The 16,294-nt window shown below is 43.2% G+C and overlaps 1 protein-coding gene across 1 annotated transcript in view; it reads right to left on the bottom strand.

The window, feature by feature from the left end:
- OCA2 (OCA2 melanosomal transmembrane protein) overlaps positions 1-16,294 on the bottom strand; it is a 386,050-nt gene that overhangs the window by 134,254 nt on the left and 235,502 nt on the right. The gene's annotated exons all lie outside the window — the stretch shown is intronic.

Below are 16,294 nucleotides of genomic sequence, written 5' to 3'. Positions count from 1 at the left end.
GGGAGGGGTGGGATGGGGAAGTGGAACAGGAAGAGAAGCCGCGCAGGAGCGCAGCCGCTGCTACGGCTAGGCCAAGCAGCAGCCAGAGCCCCGCGGGCGCCACGGAGGGGAGGGCAAGCAGCCTTCGGCAATGGCGACGGCCCAGGCTGGAGGGGAAGCGGAACAACCGCCGCAGCTTGCGCGTGGCCACAACCCTGGGGGAGGTGACGGCCTAAAGTTATATTTTTTATTTCACTATCAGTGTACTGGCAAAAATCTTAAAATAATGTAAAAGAAGTTCACTATCCATGTAAGGATAAGTTCTCGTAATTAAGCATGATGCAAAAGAAAATCATAATTGGCACATAAATTCATAATTGATGTTGTTTAATTACCTGCCAACAATATCTAACCCTGAATTTAGTCACACACAATTTTATTTGAAAACCCATGGTTGACAATACCCAGAAATCATGAGTAGTAGAAATGAAACAAGTATAATTTAAGTAATTAAATACATTTCAAAACTTCTACCACATACAAATATGTGTATTTGGAGAAGAAACCCTAGAGAATGGAATAAGTCTGTGTGCTGGTTTGAATTTGTTATGTACCTCAGGAAATACTATGTTCTTTAATGCAAGTTTATGGAGGCAGAATTCTTATGGGTGGGACCTTTTGATTAGGTTGTTTCCATGGAGATGTGACCCACCCAACTGTGGATGAGACCTTTGATTGGATTATTTCCATGGAGATGTGACCTTACCTATTCCAGGTGGGTCTTGATTAGATCACTGGAGTCATATAAGGGAGCTCATGGAGAGAAGGATCTCAGAGAAGCTGAGAGAGACATTTTGGAGAGAAGCTAAGATATGTAATCGAGAGTTTGCCCCAGAAGAAGCTAAGAGCCGACACAGAGCCAGACACTCAGAGTTGCAGAAAGAAAGACATTTGGAGATACTAAGCTAAGAGATGAAGCCCAGACTTTCCCCAGAGAAGCTAAGTGAGAAGCCCCAGATGCTTAGAGAGAAATGCCCCCGTAGAACAAGCAAGGATGCACAGGGGCTGAAAGAGAGAAACTAAGAGAGATGGAATCCCAGAGATATTTTGGAGAAAGCCATTTTGAAACCAGAACATGGGAGAAAAGAACCAGCAGACACCAGCCACATGCCTTTCCAGCTGACAGGTGTTCAGGGCACCATCTCCCTTTCTTCAGTGAAGGTATCCACATATTGATGCCTTAGTTTGAACATTTTAATGGTCTTAGAACTGTAAATTTGCAACCTAATAAATCCCCTTTATAAAAGCCAACCCATTTCTGGTATTATGCATAATGGCCGTTCTAACAAACCAGTACAGTGTGTGACACACTGGTTTTATTAATAGCACCCACAGCCACCTGCCATGTAGAATCTATGCTTTTCAAAATAAGGTCCTCTAGCAGGTGCACTGGAACTTAACTACAGTTTGCATCCTGGTGGGATGGTAAATCCCTCCACCATCAGTACCACCTGAGAGTGGGAGACTAAGGAAAAAGCAACCTGGCTCCACTTGCTGATGCCACAAAGAAAGCATCCTTTGGTACAAAAGAGGTGTCCAACGATGGCACTTTGTGGGAGGTAAAGCCAAGAGGAGACGGAGGGACCCCTAACCTGTGGAGCCAAGATCACCACCTGAACTGCCAGGTGAGACAGCACCTCAGCTTCAGAGATGGGTGAGGACATGATTCCCTAAAGAGAGGGACTGTCTGTCCCAACTGGACCCCCATTCGCCCCAGAGGGGCTGCCTCACCGAGGACGGCTTGGGTCAGGACTGCGGGAGCTGCCCTAAGTGAACGCCCCACATGCAGCAGCTACGGAGGGTGCTGCAGGCCCTCTCCAAGTGCAAATCTGGGACAGAAAACCAGGAGGTGTCAGACAGAAAGCCATTGCCCTGCCCACCTAGGGAGTGTCACCTGCGACGTCGTGGGGTTAAAGACACAGGGCTTTCAGGGAGTTGTGCCAGGAAGCCGGGCGCTCAGGAGAGGCAGAAGCAGCTCGAGCTGCCTGTCCAGAGTCCACTCTGACTGCCCTGGGTTCCACGAACTCTACTCAGTACGCCTGACCTGCGAGCTTATTCTTGAAATGAAAAGATTCTATTATGTAATCTCTAAAGCTCCCTCAAATGGAAAGTCTGTGGTGCTATGAGACAAAGCACAGCTAGGGAGCTGTAGTGTGGAAAACATCAGAGACTCTCTGATTTCTCCAAAGTACATAATAATGGCAAATTCTGAAGTCATAAAAGAATAACTGCTATTTTCTATATTCTAACAAAGAAGGACTTTTTGAGGAAAATTAAAATACATGAAATGCTTTCTTTTTATGAAGCTTAGTTTACTTCATAACTTTAGGGACATTAGAATGTATTGATAATTTGATTCACTCAACAAATGACCATGCTTGGTATATAACATTTAAATGAAACTTATCCAGACCATAATGATAAATTGGCTGATTAAATTTATTTTTAGTGCTTTTCTTTTTTTTCCAAATTGAAGTATAAATTGCTGAATCTTAATAAATTTAGTTCTTAGGTTGTTTCCATTAATCTAAAAAAAAAAAATCAAAGAAAAACTTGTCAACAGAAGGCACCGTCAGCCTCGTAGCCAGTTGCCCATTGGGCATCTCCTGTGTAGGAGTCCCTGGTCTGGGTCCCAGGGACACGCAGCGTGCACAGCTGGGGTCTCCTGTCTCTCTCCAGCAGTCAGACCTCACACATACACACACACACACACACACACACACACACACACACACACACAGGACCACAGAGTCTTAAACTGAGGCTGAAACTGAGGCTGAAGTCACAGCCAGCACCGGCAGCCCCGGAAGACTGGGAAGGGTGTTCCTGGGTGGGCAGAGCTGGTGTCCTGTGGGTGGGGTCTCAGTGAGGGAGGCAGTAGACACCCTGGGGACAGGGCAAGGAAGTGTCTCGATTCAGTGCTTTCCACCAGGCCACTCTGACATGCACATATACACACTCATTTTGCATGCTGTTCCAGTTTGCTAATGCTGCCATTATGCAAAATACCAGAAATGGATTGGCTTTTATAAAGGGGTTTATTTGGTTAGAAGTTACAGTCTTAAGGCCATAAAGTATCCAAGGTAAGGCATCAACAAAGGGTACCTTCACTGGAGGATGGCCATTGGCATCCAGAAAACCTCTGTTAGCTGGAAAGGCATGTGGCTGGCATCTGCTTGCTCCCAGGTTGCGTTACAAAATGGCATTCTCCAAAATGTCAGTGTCAGCTTTCAACAGCCATCTTCAAAATGTCTGTCTCAGCTGCAGCAAGCTCCTTCTGTCTGAGCTCCTATATAAGGCTCAGTTAACTAATTAAGACCCAGGCTGAATGGGTGGGGCCACACCTCCATGGAAATTTTCTTAATCAGAGTTATCACCTACAATTGGGTGGGTCACATCTCCATGGAAACACTCAATTAGAAGGTCCCAACCTAATCAACACTAATAGGTCTGCCTCCACAAGATTGCATCAAAGAAAATATCTTTTTCTGGGGGACATAATATATACAAACTGGCACACATGCACACACACTCATTTTCCAAACAGAAGTCAGCCTTCTCCCTTAGGAGCACACTCCTCCTTCCCCCTATGCCACTGCCTCTCCTTTTGGGGGGAACCCCCAGATGAGCATGGGGAGGTCAGCACAGGAGTGGGTGGAGATGCTGGGAGAGGGTCTCTTCTGAGACCCTAAACTGAGCTGGGCTCCCCAACAGCATCCTGTGGAGATAAAGCTGAGCAGAGCCCTGGTGTTAGGTTGGAGGGAGAGAGGAGAAAGGAAGGAAGACAGATAGGGGACAGAGGGGAGAGGGAAAGGGAAGAAGTGCTTAGTCCTGAAAGCATTTCTAAACCCTTGGTCTAGTCGTGCCTGAGTTTGTTAGGCTCAGTCCACAGGACTTCTCGTGAGTTTCTATCATTTCTTACCAATTTAGTCTATTTAACAAGTATGATTCCTGATTCTCCTAAGCCATTGTTGCTTCATTTCAAGAGTATATTTAATTTAAATAAATTTTTTCAAGGACATCATCAACACTTCCAACTGCCCCTTGTAGTGAAGTCTATTTTTTTCATTCCTGTAGCCTTTCTTTTTATTTTTCCTTAAAGGTAGCAGAAGCCATGTGAGTGTCCATTTGCAAACAGCTGTGCCTTTCTTCTTCCACTTTAGCACACAGCCTAGGGTACATGTGGATCCCCAACTGGGGGATGGTGGAATGGCCCAGCCCCAAGAACACCCTTGGTGCCAGGGGTTCCAAATGCCTGGGGCCAGCCTAGGAGGGGGCCCTGAGGAACTGGAGGGAAGCTGGGGACCCACTTACCCATTTGGGAGGAGCTGGGTGAGGGGCCCTGGCTGGGCAGGCCCACTGTGGGATTCCTGTGTTGACCTGCTTTCCCTCCCAGCTGCACCTACACCCCAGGGTTGAACTGGTATCGGAAGTCACCGGAGTCCTGTGGACCTGGCCTCATCCACCCAGAGCATGAGCCCACCGAGACACTCAGGGCGCCCTGGCAATTGGGTACCCAGTGGGGACCCCCCTGTGTCCTCTTGGCGCCAATGGAGGAGGACGAAGCGGAGGACGGCGGGACCCCTGTACATCCCAGGGAATCCCCAGGACATCTCCCCCACCCCAGAGGTCACTGAGCGTCCCCAGCCGCCGTCTCTTCCATGGCCTCTGCGAGCTGAGAGGAGAGGGGGACCCGGCTCCCACTAGCAGCCCAGTGCACTTCGTGTCGCTCAGCTTGTGCCTCAGCCAAGCGAACTTTCCAAGGAACCCCAGCTTCCCTGTTCTCACTCCTGATGAGCATGGCTCACTGCAACTATGCACCCCGTGGGCATCAGAGCATTTTCCTGGGCAGAAAGTTCCTCCTCTCACCCCCTTGCTACCACCCCCAGCCCCACCCCAAGTCCTCTGGCCTCCCCTGCTCAGCTTCTCCACCAGGTTCACTGATTCCTCCCTGCACAGATACCATTGAAACAGAGTATTGAGAATTATCAAATAAGTAGAATCACTGAATTATTATATAGATGCTTTATTACTTTTAGTATAAGGTAGAATTATTCCCTCATTGAACTGTAATTATGGTCTCAATGTATGTTAACATTTTAGAGTAGCTAGAGACAAATATCTGTAACTATTATAGCTCTGAAACTTGTTTTCTTTGATGCTGATGCTCTGTTTTATAACTGCATAATTTTTAACTTGTAACTGGCCCCACGTGTATCCCCTTATCTCGCCATCCATGTCACACATGCCTCAGCTGGAGTTTGTCAAGTCTCAATAGCCCTTAATGGCCCACTTTGTAACTTATCTGGTGTTACTTAAGGGAACTGCAACGCTTTAACTTAGCCTTGTTACTTATTATCTTGTGTGGGTTGAACTATTTACAACTTGACTATCCCAGCAGGACTTTGTCAGTTCCTAATGAACCCCATTTGTAACCTGTCACCAGATGTGGGCCCCAGCCAGCTTTTGTCAATCCCACAAGAGCAGCCACTGGAGCCCAATTTAACAAATCTATCAACATCTCCTAACATCCCAATGCCACGATCTCCACCTCCCACTGTTCAAAATTCATAAAAACCCAAAATTTCTCCAATTCAAGTAGAACAAATTTGAGACTTTCCTCTCCTGTCCTCCTGCTTTGCTTAACTGCAGTAAAGACTCTTTTTCTCTTTGAAATCCCGGTGTTTTAGGATTAGTCATTGAGTGTATGGGGCCGATTGCCCACATTTGTCCAGCAACGCCAACACCTCATATCCTCCATACAAAAAAGATTTGCTCAGAAATTGTCCAGTGGGAAATCAAAATGAAGACAAGTCATTTCCAACCACACCCACTCACTAAGAGTCAGTTTCTATTATTGAGAGCTCCTGAAAAATCTGCTACTTCCACAATGCTCTGTTCACCAAGACCCCTCCACCTTCCCTCTCCTATCCCATCCTCCAGGATCCCCTTTATCTGCAAGTTACGGCAGCCTTGTTCACTGTGGCCTAAGGGGGGTGGAGAGCCATCCTGTGATCCTCTGTCATGGCTCAGAAGATACAGAAGACCCAGTTATCGATCAAAAACCCTAGAAGAAACTATTTCCACTTTCCATACCCCATCCCATGCCTGCTCTCTCATGCCCGGGAATTAATTTTTAATATTTGCAGAGCATTTCTTACATGTGGGAAAAAATATAAATTATTCTAGAAGAATTTTTAAATTAATATTTCATTTCACATAAATGAAACCATGTTTCATTTTCTTCCCTCTTAGAATAACATGCAGCATAGAAATTCTTCCATTAGTAAGAAATTGGTCTCACCTTTAATTAGGGGATTTTAAAAAGATGAATGTCATTTACTGGCTATTTTACATGAAAATATCAAATTTAACATTATGCATTCAGAGATGCTTAAACTCCCGTCTTTCCCTTTACTCAGCTTCATTGTGAGTCTTGAAGTCACAGGTCAGGTTCTAACCCCCTTGAACTCCAAGACTCTGGGGAAATTCTACTGTTCCCGCCAGAAACTTTTCAGCAGGAGCTACAGCAAGCAGTGCCTGGCTTGGCAGGATGTTGCAGAGATTCCCACACTCACACTCATTCCTTCAAGCACAAGACCCCAGGCTGGAAACTCAGGTGAACGAGGTAGAGACCCTGCCCTCAGCAGCTGGCTTGGCTGCTCGGTGATGCCACATGAGGAAATCAGTGATGTGAGCTCTATGAGGAGAGATCCCTGGACCATATGGGATCTAGGAGCTTGGGAAGTCTTCCCAGAACTGATACCCAGGATGGAGAAAGATGGAGCAGCTGCCCAGTGCAGCGTCTGGGATTCACGCTTGACACAGAAACAAGGGCGATTCCAGGGAACTCTGCCGAGGAGGTCAGAATGCAAGACAGGAGCCAACATGGGAAGTGCTGAGGCTGCTGCAAACCTCAGTTCCCAGGGAAGAAGGCTGAGTGTGGTCCTACCCAGGTAGGCTCAGGGGCTGGGCCAGAGGTGGGACAAGACATGTGTTTGCACAGAGCACTTAGCAAAGAGCCTTGCTCAGAATCAGGGCTCAATATACATTAGTTTCAAATCTATTTTCTACATAAAAACGAGATAACTGCTATGGGTCCTGGGGATGCTAGGGAACAAACAAGGGAATGTCAAGTTGCAAAGTCAACAGGAACAAGGCTGGGATCCCCAGGCACCAGCTCCTCACCGGCCCCGCCTCCCCCACACCTGTCCCCTGCCGGCCAAGAGGTGCTGTGTTAGTCTCTGCCCCGCGGCCACCAGGCAGTACAGTATTTTCTGATTAACTTATAGTAATTCCCTTCTCTCAAATTTTCCTCTTCAAAAGACAAGAAAACCAAGAGGGGAAAAGTCAATTACACACAAAATCATGCCTTCCACATAACTTGAACACAGAGCATGCCAAAAGCATTAATATTCTGTAACTGAAAAGAGAATATACACCAAGTCCCAACCCCCTATCTTTCCTACGGAGGTCCAGCCACAGCCAGCCATGAGGATTTATAGGAAGTAAAGGTCGGCAGAGATGAGCCAAAGGGAGGGTCAGAATAAGAGTCTAGCGAAGGGGCCTGAGGGTGATCTGTAAGGACGACCAGAAATGACCCTGGAGAAGGGATTTCAAAGTAAGTGCCATTTACAGGGCAATCCTGGGGAGAAAGGGGGGTAAAGGAAGGGACAGACACCTTTAGGCACCTAAGTGCTTAAGGGCAAAAGGAGAAAACGGGACGTATATGAGGTCTGGCAACACAAACGTGCTGGGACTTTGCTCTGCTGACAGAAGAAGGTGACATTAAACAGGAACATGGTTTTTAAAATATCCCCCAATATCATAAAGTGAACAAGAGAAAATTAAGTCCATACAGAGCTTAGGCAAAAAAAAAAAATCAGGAATTGAAATTTCATACATTTTGACCAAGGAATAACCATGAAGCAGAAGAAAACTTCAAGTCAACACTTAAAAAAGAATTAAATATAGGCAAACATTTGAATATATGAAAAATCCACCTTGAATAGGAAATTCAAAAACAGAAAACAGAAATGGACAAATAACAGGGACGAATGAAAAGAGAGTTGACTTCTGGAAACAAACAAAAGAAACACACAAAGTTTTCTCAAAAATGAGGAACATTTTATAAAGTGCCCAGTATAGAAAAAATAGACATAAATGAAAATACAATAAGGGGTATTAAAGAAAAGCAGCAAAATACCCAAAAGGATAAAAATGACATGAGAAGTAAAATGGGTGAGAAAGAAAGTAGTAGAAGCAGAAAACGAGCATCAAAGGAATAATATTTGTACTATTGGAGTCCCTGAATGAGAAAAACAAAATAGTGGAACAGAGCTAACATATACGACATATAAAATTATATTCTATTATGCATATTTTAATATAACTATTAATATTTCAAGGAAAAAGGTTGAAATCTTCAGGGTCTGCAAGTAAAAACAGAATTATTCTGACTTTCCAAAAAAGCAAGGCACAATGAAACAGCATTTAAAAAAAAAAGAAAAAAAAAAGTGTAAAACAAAGATTTAAATCCAATAATGCTCTCTTTCAAATATCAAAGCTATGGAAAACAATTTTTAACAGACAACAATTTTTAATGCTAAAAGCCACAGACCAGCCCTTATGAATATCTGTACACTAACACAGTAACAGCCTTTATGAAGCCAACTCTACAGGAGACTCAAGGAGTCAGAGATCAAAACACAATAAAGGAGATATTTATATACTCCTTCGAGGATAAGACCAATCACATGGACAGCAGCAAGTAAGAGATAAAAGACCTAAACAACACAATCAACAGGCTAGATCTTATGAATGTATATTGAATTCTACATACTGAGAATAGAGAATGCACATTATTCTCAAGTGTCCATGCACATTCATAAAAATTCTTGATACATCATGTCACAAAGAAAGCATCAGTAACTTCCAAAAAGTTTAATAATAAAAACATTAGAAAAAAAGAATAAAAATATTAATAATAAAAACTTTAGGCCCCAATGCAATAAAAATAGAAATTGATAACAACAACAAAAAAACAAAAAATAACAACAACACAAGAAGGCCCTTCCACTTGGAAAGTTAAAAACCTTCTATTAAAACAAAACAAACAAACAAAAAAGGAATACACTATGTACCAGTGTGCTGGTTTGTATATATTATGCCCCCAGAAAAAGCCATGTTCTTTGATGCACTCTTGTGGGGGTGGACATATTAGTGGGGATTAAGTTCAAATGTTTGGATTAGGGTGTTTCCATGGGGATGCACCCCACCCAACTGTGGGTGATGACTCTGATTGGATAATTTTCATGGAGGTGTTACCCCACCCATTCAGGCTGGGTCTAAATTAAAACACTGGAGCCATATAAATGAGCTGACAAACAGAAGGAATGCAGTGCAGGTGAGAGTGATATTTTGAAAAGGAGCTACAGCCAAGAGGGACACTTTGAAGAATGCTCTAGAACTGAGAGAGGAGCTTCAGCTTACACAGACATTTTGGAGACAGCCTTGGAAAGCAGACTTTTGCTCCAGAGAGGCTAAGGGTGACAAACGCCCCAAGAACAACTAAGAGTGACATTTTTGAGGAGCTGAAGCCTAGAGAGGAATGTCTTGGGAGAAAGCCATTTGAAACCAGAACTTGGAGCAGACACTGCCACATGCCTTCCCAGCTAACAGGGGTTTTCTGGACGCCATTGGCCATCCTCCAGTGAAGGCACCTGATTGTTGATGCATTACCTTGGACACTTTACAGCCTTAAGACTGTAACTGTGTAACCAAATAACCCCCCTTTTATAAAAGCCAATCCATCTCTGGTGTTTTGCATTCCAGCAGCATTAGCAAACTAGAACAGATTTTGGCACCAGGAGTGGGGTGTTGATGCTGCTGTGTTTGCAAATACCAAGCACGTTGGAATGGCTTTTTACATGGATACAGGGAAGATGCTGGAAGAACTGTGAGGAGCTTGATAGAAAAGGCCTAGACTGCTTTGAAGAGACTGTGGAAATATGGACTCTAAAGATACTTCTGATGACACCTTGAGCAGAAATGATGAATGTGTTGTTGCAAACTGGAAGGAAGGTGATCCTTGTTTTAAAGTGGCAGAGAATTTGGCAAAATTGAGTCCTGTTGTCAGATGGAAGGCAGAATTTGAAAGTGATGACCTGGAATATTTAGCTGATGAGATCTCCAAGCAAAATATAGAAGAAGTAGCCTGGCTTTTACTTGCAGTTCATAGTAAAATGCAAGAGGACAGAAATAAGCTGATAAATGAACTCTTAGTTTCAAAGAAACCAGAAATTGATGGCCTGAAAAACTCTGGGTTTCCAGTGGGTAAAATCCCAGAAGTTACAGCCCCATGTGAAGATTTAACCAAACATAGAACCCAACTGCCATTTCAGTACAAGCCAAGATTGGAAATGGAGATATCCAGAAAGGATTTGTGGAAAGTTCTATTTCTGATGGCTTTGACCCCTGTGTGCTTCATGCAAACCCAAAAGAATTTTTGTGAGATCTTTATAGACAGAGCCGCTGCCAGTCAGGACTGGAGGAGAAAGACAAGGAACAAATTGAAGGAAAAATTTCTTCAAAGACAGAGCCATGGAGGTTGAGGTCTGGAGTCAAGAGGCCTTGGGCTGGGAGAGCAGAGTGGCCCACACGCATGGAAAGGGTGAGTTTGCCCCAGAGGTCAAGGGTGGGCCTTTCACCTCGATGCTCCAGAAGAGTTTTGCCACCCCAGCCCCCAGAGAGTGGAGCACATTCCCAGGGAACTGGGGAGAGCCTGGCTGCCACCCCACTGTTCTGAAGGGGTTGAACATGTGCCCCAGAGACGGAAGGGAATCTGGGTGCTGCCCCAATGTTTGAGGAGGGTGGGGCCGAGAATGTGGTCTCCCCAGTGTGTGGATATGTTGGAGTACTCACCCCAGTGTTTGGAGAGGAAAGGGCTGCCAAAAAGGCCCTTAGGAAGGGTTAGACTCCCTCTCTCTCAAGCCCCAAGGATGCAACCTCATTCTGTAAATGACTCTCTGACTTTGAAATCTCATGGAGTTCATCTTGCAGGTTTTAGGAACTGTTTTGGTCCTGTGAACCCTGTTTTCCTTTCAGTCTCTCCTTATGGCAATGGGAATGTTTATCCTATGAATGTCCCTCCTTTGTATACTGGAAGCACATAACTTGTTTTAAGTTCACAGATCCACAGCTAAAGGAGAATTATGCCTTTGGACAGACCCGCCTGTAACTGATTTAATGGGATCTTGTACTTAACTATTGTTACTGAAATGATTTAAGTTCCTGTGATATTTATTTTGTATATTGAAAGATCATGTTTTTCTGGGGTCCAGGGGGTGGAATGTGCTGGTTTGTATATATGATGTCCCCCAGAAAAAGCCATGTTCTTTGATGCAATCTTGTGGGGGCAGACATATTAGTGGGGATTAAGTTCAAACATTTGGATTAGGGTGTTTCTGTGGAGATGCACCTCACCCAACTGTGGGTGATGACTCTGATTGGATAATTTTCATGGAAGTGTTACCCCATCCATTCAAGGTAGATCTAAATTAAATCACTGGAGCCATATAAATGAGCTGACAAACAGAAGGAATGCAATGCAGGTGAGAGTGACATTTTGAAAAGGAGCTACAGCCAAGGACACTTTGAAGAATGCTCTAGAACTGAGAGAGGAGCTTCAGCTTACAGAGACATTTTGGAGATGGCCTGGGAAAGCAGATTTTTGCTCCAGAGAGGCTAAGAGAGGACAAACACCCCAAGAGCAACTAAGAGTGACATTTTTGAGGATCTGCAGCCTAGAGAGGAGCATCCTGGGAGAAAGCCATTTTGAAACCAGAACTTGCAGCAGACACTGGCCACGTGCCTTCCCAGCTGACAGAGGTTTTCCAGACACCATTGGCCATCCTCCAGTGAAGGCACCCAATTGTTGATGCGTTACCTTGGACACTTTACAGCCTTAAGACTGTAACTGTGTAACCAAATAAATTCCCTTTTATAAAAGCCGCTCCGTCTCTGGTGTTTTGCATTCCAGCAGCATTAGCCAACTAGAACAACCAAACTCTGATCATTTAAAGCAGTGATCAGAGGAAAATTTTTTGCGCTAAACACATTTATCAATCAAAAATGAAAAAAATAATTATTAAATCCCCAGTTCCAAAAATTAGGGGAAAAAAAAACAAAATAAACCAAAATAAAGCAAAGAAATGGGAAAATAAAGCAGAAATTAATGACATAAAGAATAAAAACCAGTAGACCTAATTAATGAACCAGTTGTTGGTTTCTGGAAAATTTAGCAAATTAGACAAATCACAAACTAACTTGATCAAGAAAAAAAGGAGAAATGAAAGTAAAAGAAGGATATAGTCATTGAAATGGAAAAAAAAAAAACTTTTAATTGATGATTAATTTGCAGACCTCTAAGTAAATAAATTTTAAAACTTGGATAAAATAGTTTCTAGGGAAACACAGATTACATATCTTAACCACATTTGATTTAGAAAGCTTAAACAGAGCAATTTCCAAAATAATAGAGAAAGATACTGCGGAAATAACTAGACACCCCAAACACACAAAGAAGAGAACCAGGCTATGGTGGCTTGAAGCTGTGTGTACCCCAGAAAATCATGTTCTTAAACTTAATCCATTCTTGTGGGTGTGAACCCATTGTAAGTAGGACCTTTTGGTTAGATTACTTCAATTGATTAATTCAGGTTAATTCTGTTAGTTAATTCATTGATTCAGGTATCCCACCTCAATCAGGATGAGTCTTACTCCTGCTGCTGGAGAGCTTTATAAAAGAATGAAATTCAGATAGAGAAAAAAAAAAGCCACAAGACACAGCAGCCAGAAACTCAATTCGACATAACCTGGAAGAGAAGGAAAGACCAACAGATGCTGCCATGCGCCTTGCTGTGGGACAGAGGAGCCAAAGATCACCAACAGCCAGTCTTCAGGAAGAAACTGTTGCCTTGATGAAGCTTTGATTTTTGGACATTTTGCAGGCCTCAAAACTGTGAGCGAATAAATTCCCATTGTTTAGCCTGACCCATTTCACGGAATTTGCCTAAGCAGCTAGGAAACTAAAACACAAGCCCAGATAGTTTCAGAGGGAAATTGCACCAAACCTTCAAAGACTAGATAGCACCAATGGCCTAAAAACTATTCCAGATGACTGAAATGAAAGCAAATTTTCCTAACTCCTTTTATGAAATAATTGTAATGATGATACCTAAAGAAGATAAAGACTTTATAAAGAAAGCACATTACAGGTCAATGTTACACATGATTACCGGTGCAAAATAATGAATGAAATAGTAGCAGAATCCAACACCCCATTAAGAAAATAACACACCATGACAAAGGGTGATTGATCCCAGAATTCAAGGTTGGCGCAATATTAGGAAATCCATTAATATCAAACATTATATTAATAGATTTAAGAGGAAAATAATAGGATTATCTCCACAAATGCTGAAAAAGCCTTTGACAAAACCCAACACTCATTCGTGTTTAAAACATTCAAGAAAGAAGGACTTGAAGGATAATTTCTTAATGTGATAAAAGATATGTATATACCTAATCTAAAGCCAGGACCTCATTTAATATGGAAACACTAGAGGCATTTCCACTAAGAATGATGTATCAGAGGTCCCAGGACCATTCCTTCATTAGGAGCTTTGCTAGGAGAACTCAGCACACATTTGTACTTGTGAATATCATTCCTTACAGTGAAGTGCTGAGGATGCACAGCCAGATCATGGAGAAAAAGACAGGCAGGGTCTGGAGGAGCCTGGTGCAGCCTCCCCAGCCACGAGAGGTCACACAGGTACACTATTCCCCCAGCAGAGAAAATGCAGTGCCAGCCATGTGAAGCTCCTGCCAGGAAAGCCCATAGGAGATGCAGGTTTTTACTGGGGGTTGGTCATATATTCCAGACTCCCAAAAGGAAAGTGGGTATCATCAAAAAACACATTGAACATACAGCCTTGGCATAGGAAACCTTCCTTACCATTTAGGGAATGGTGGCAATACTACCGAAATCTAAGTTCATGGATGCCAAGGACTGAACTTGAGGTCAGGTCCTCCTAAGGGCAGCAGTCATGGGCCCGCTGGGTTAACCCTTTTTATCCACTACTATTCAACATTAGACAAGGGAAATCCACCAAAGGCACAAGAATGGGTAAGGAGGAAGTAATACTGTCTCTATTTGCAGATGATCTGATAGCAAACCTGAAAAACTCCAGAGAATCGATTATAAAACTAACTCAAGCAGTAAATGAATTCAGTAAAGTAGTACGATGTAAGACTAACTTACAAAAATCAATAGCTTTCACATCCACAAACAATAAATAGTAGAGGACAAATTGAGAGAGAAAATCACATTTATATTAATGAAGAAGACTAAATATTTAACCCAGAAATCCCACTTCTAGGAATCTACCCAGAAGGTAACTCGGAATCTATGAAAATATTCCCTACAGCACTTTTTATAATTTCAAAAAGTTGGGAACAATCCAAATGCTTTTCTATGTGGGAGTTTGAATAAAACATGCTGTGACCACAAAATGGAGTACTATACAGCTATAAAAAAGAATTAACATTTCTCTGAACTGATCGGTAGTGATTTACAAGGCATACTCTTAAGTACAAAGAAAGAAAAATGTGAAAGAGTATCCACACTAAGCTACCCTTTATGTAAGAATGAAAGGGATATTAAAAATGTATCTGTATCTGCTTATTTATATAAAAGAAACACAGGATGAACAAATCAGAATCCAAAAATATTGGTTATTTACTGGAAGGAATTAGGAAAGAGATGAAAATAAGTAAGACTTGAGCAGTCAGGCCCCAAGGAGAAAGACATCACCTGGAGCCAAATGACTCCCACCTGAGTGAGTCATCTGTGGGAAAGGGTGGAGCCAACTGATCCGCCTAAATGCACTGTCTAATACCAGGCACCAACCTGGAGAGAAGGGAGGGTAGGAGAGGGAGCCCCAAACAAGGAAGGGGAGGGGGAGTAAGGAAAGCTCATCTATAAAAGCAAATGGCCCCACACTGCCTCAGCCTCTCTCCTTTCTCACCTCTGTCTTCGTGAGAGTGCCCACATGTTCCTCTCATATGCATACCTCATAAATATTCTGCCTGCTTACTTTAAAAATAATAATAATAATAATAATAGGAGAAAGCATGTTTTGAGTGTCAACTATGAGCTCACTGCTTTAAATATATGATCTTACTGGTTTTCACAAGCAGCACTGTGAGGTTGGTATAAATAAATGTATCTAAAGATAAGGAAACCAAGGCTTACAGTTCTTGAGTAACCTGCCTAAGATTCTGTGGTTAGGAAGTGGCAAAGCTGGGATCTGAACACGGATCTCTCTGATGCTGAAGTCCATTCACTTAAACTTTGCACAAAATATAATCTGTAATCTGAATGGGAGTTGTCACCCATGGACCTGGGAGTTCGTGCAAAGGCCTCCCCTGAGTGTCCTCACTGGAGGCTCTCACGGTTCTGTGGTACGTGTCGCAGGGGGAAGGCTCCCATCCAGCCCCCCCCCCCATGGTGACAGATGCCACATGTGGCTGCAGTCCTGGTTAAACTGAACACTGGTGAGGTTCGTGAGGTTATTTAGAGTGGTCATGGAGGAGAGGTGAGGCCCCCTTAGGTAAAAATGATTAGAAGCAAAATGGACAAGCACATTTGGGGACAAAACAACATGGGGTTGAAAGAATCTGAGTCTCAAAGTGGCTCCCAATTTTTTAGGGGAGTCTGTTGACCCCAAGCTCCCCGCATTTTAGACTACTCAAGTTGAAGAGTCATTGAACTTCCTGGAAAACCACAAGTCATGCAATGCTTTAAGCAATCTTTGAAATGCAATAATGATCAGCCCAGTTCCCTATTGATTTTCTGGGATAACAATACGGTGTCAGGCAGATGTAAGTATCATAGGTCAGTAAATTCTACTGAGAACTCAAGTTGAAGCAGGGAGGCTGGAATTAAAGCAAAGATACATCCCTCAGCCACAGGCAGATACCCTTCCTGTTGGTTTCTGCAGCAAAACTGCCTCCTTCAACTAATACCTAAACCAGCACCTATTTCACAATTTTCTTGACTGGTTTTGTTGACATAAATTTCAGGTACAAATAAAATCTCTATTTGTTTTGTCTAGGTGAAAGCTTATATTCCTATGGTTGCCTTAAGGGCCTGAAGCTTAGACGACAGAAGCCCCACCCACAAAAAGCCCAC

Source organism: Choloepus didactylus, chromosome 4 (genome assembly GCF_015220235.1).
Source record: "Choloepus didactylus isolate mChoDid1 chromosome 4, mChoDid1.pri, whole genome shotgun sequence".
Classification (NCBI taxonomy): domain Eukaryota; kingdom Metazoa; phylum Chordata; class Mammalia; order Pilosa; family Megalonychidae; genus Choloepus; species Choloepus didactylus.
This window is presented reverse-complemented; position numbering and strand designations above follow the sequence as displayed.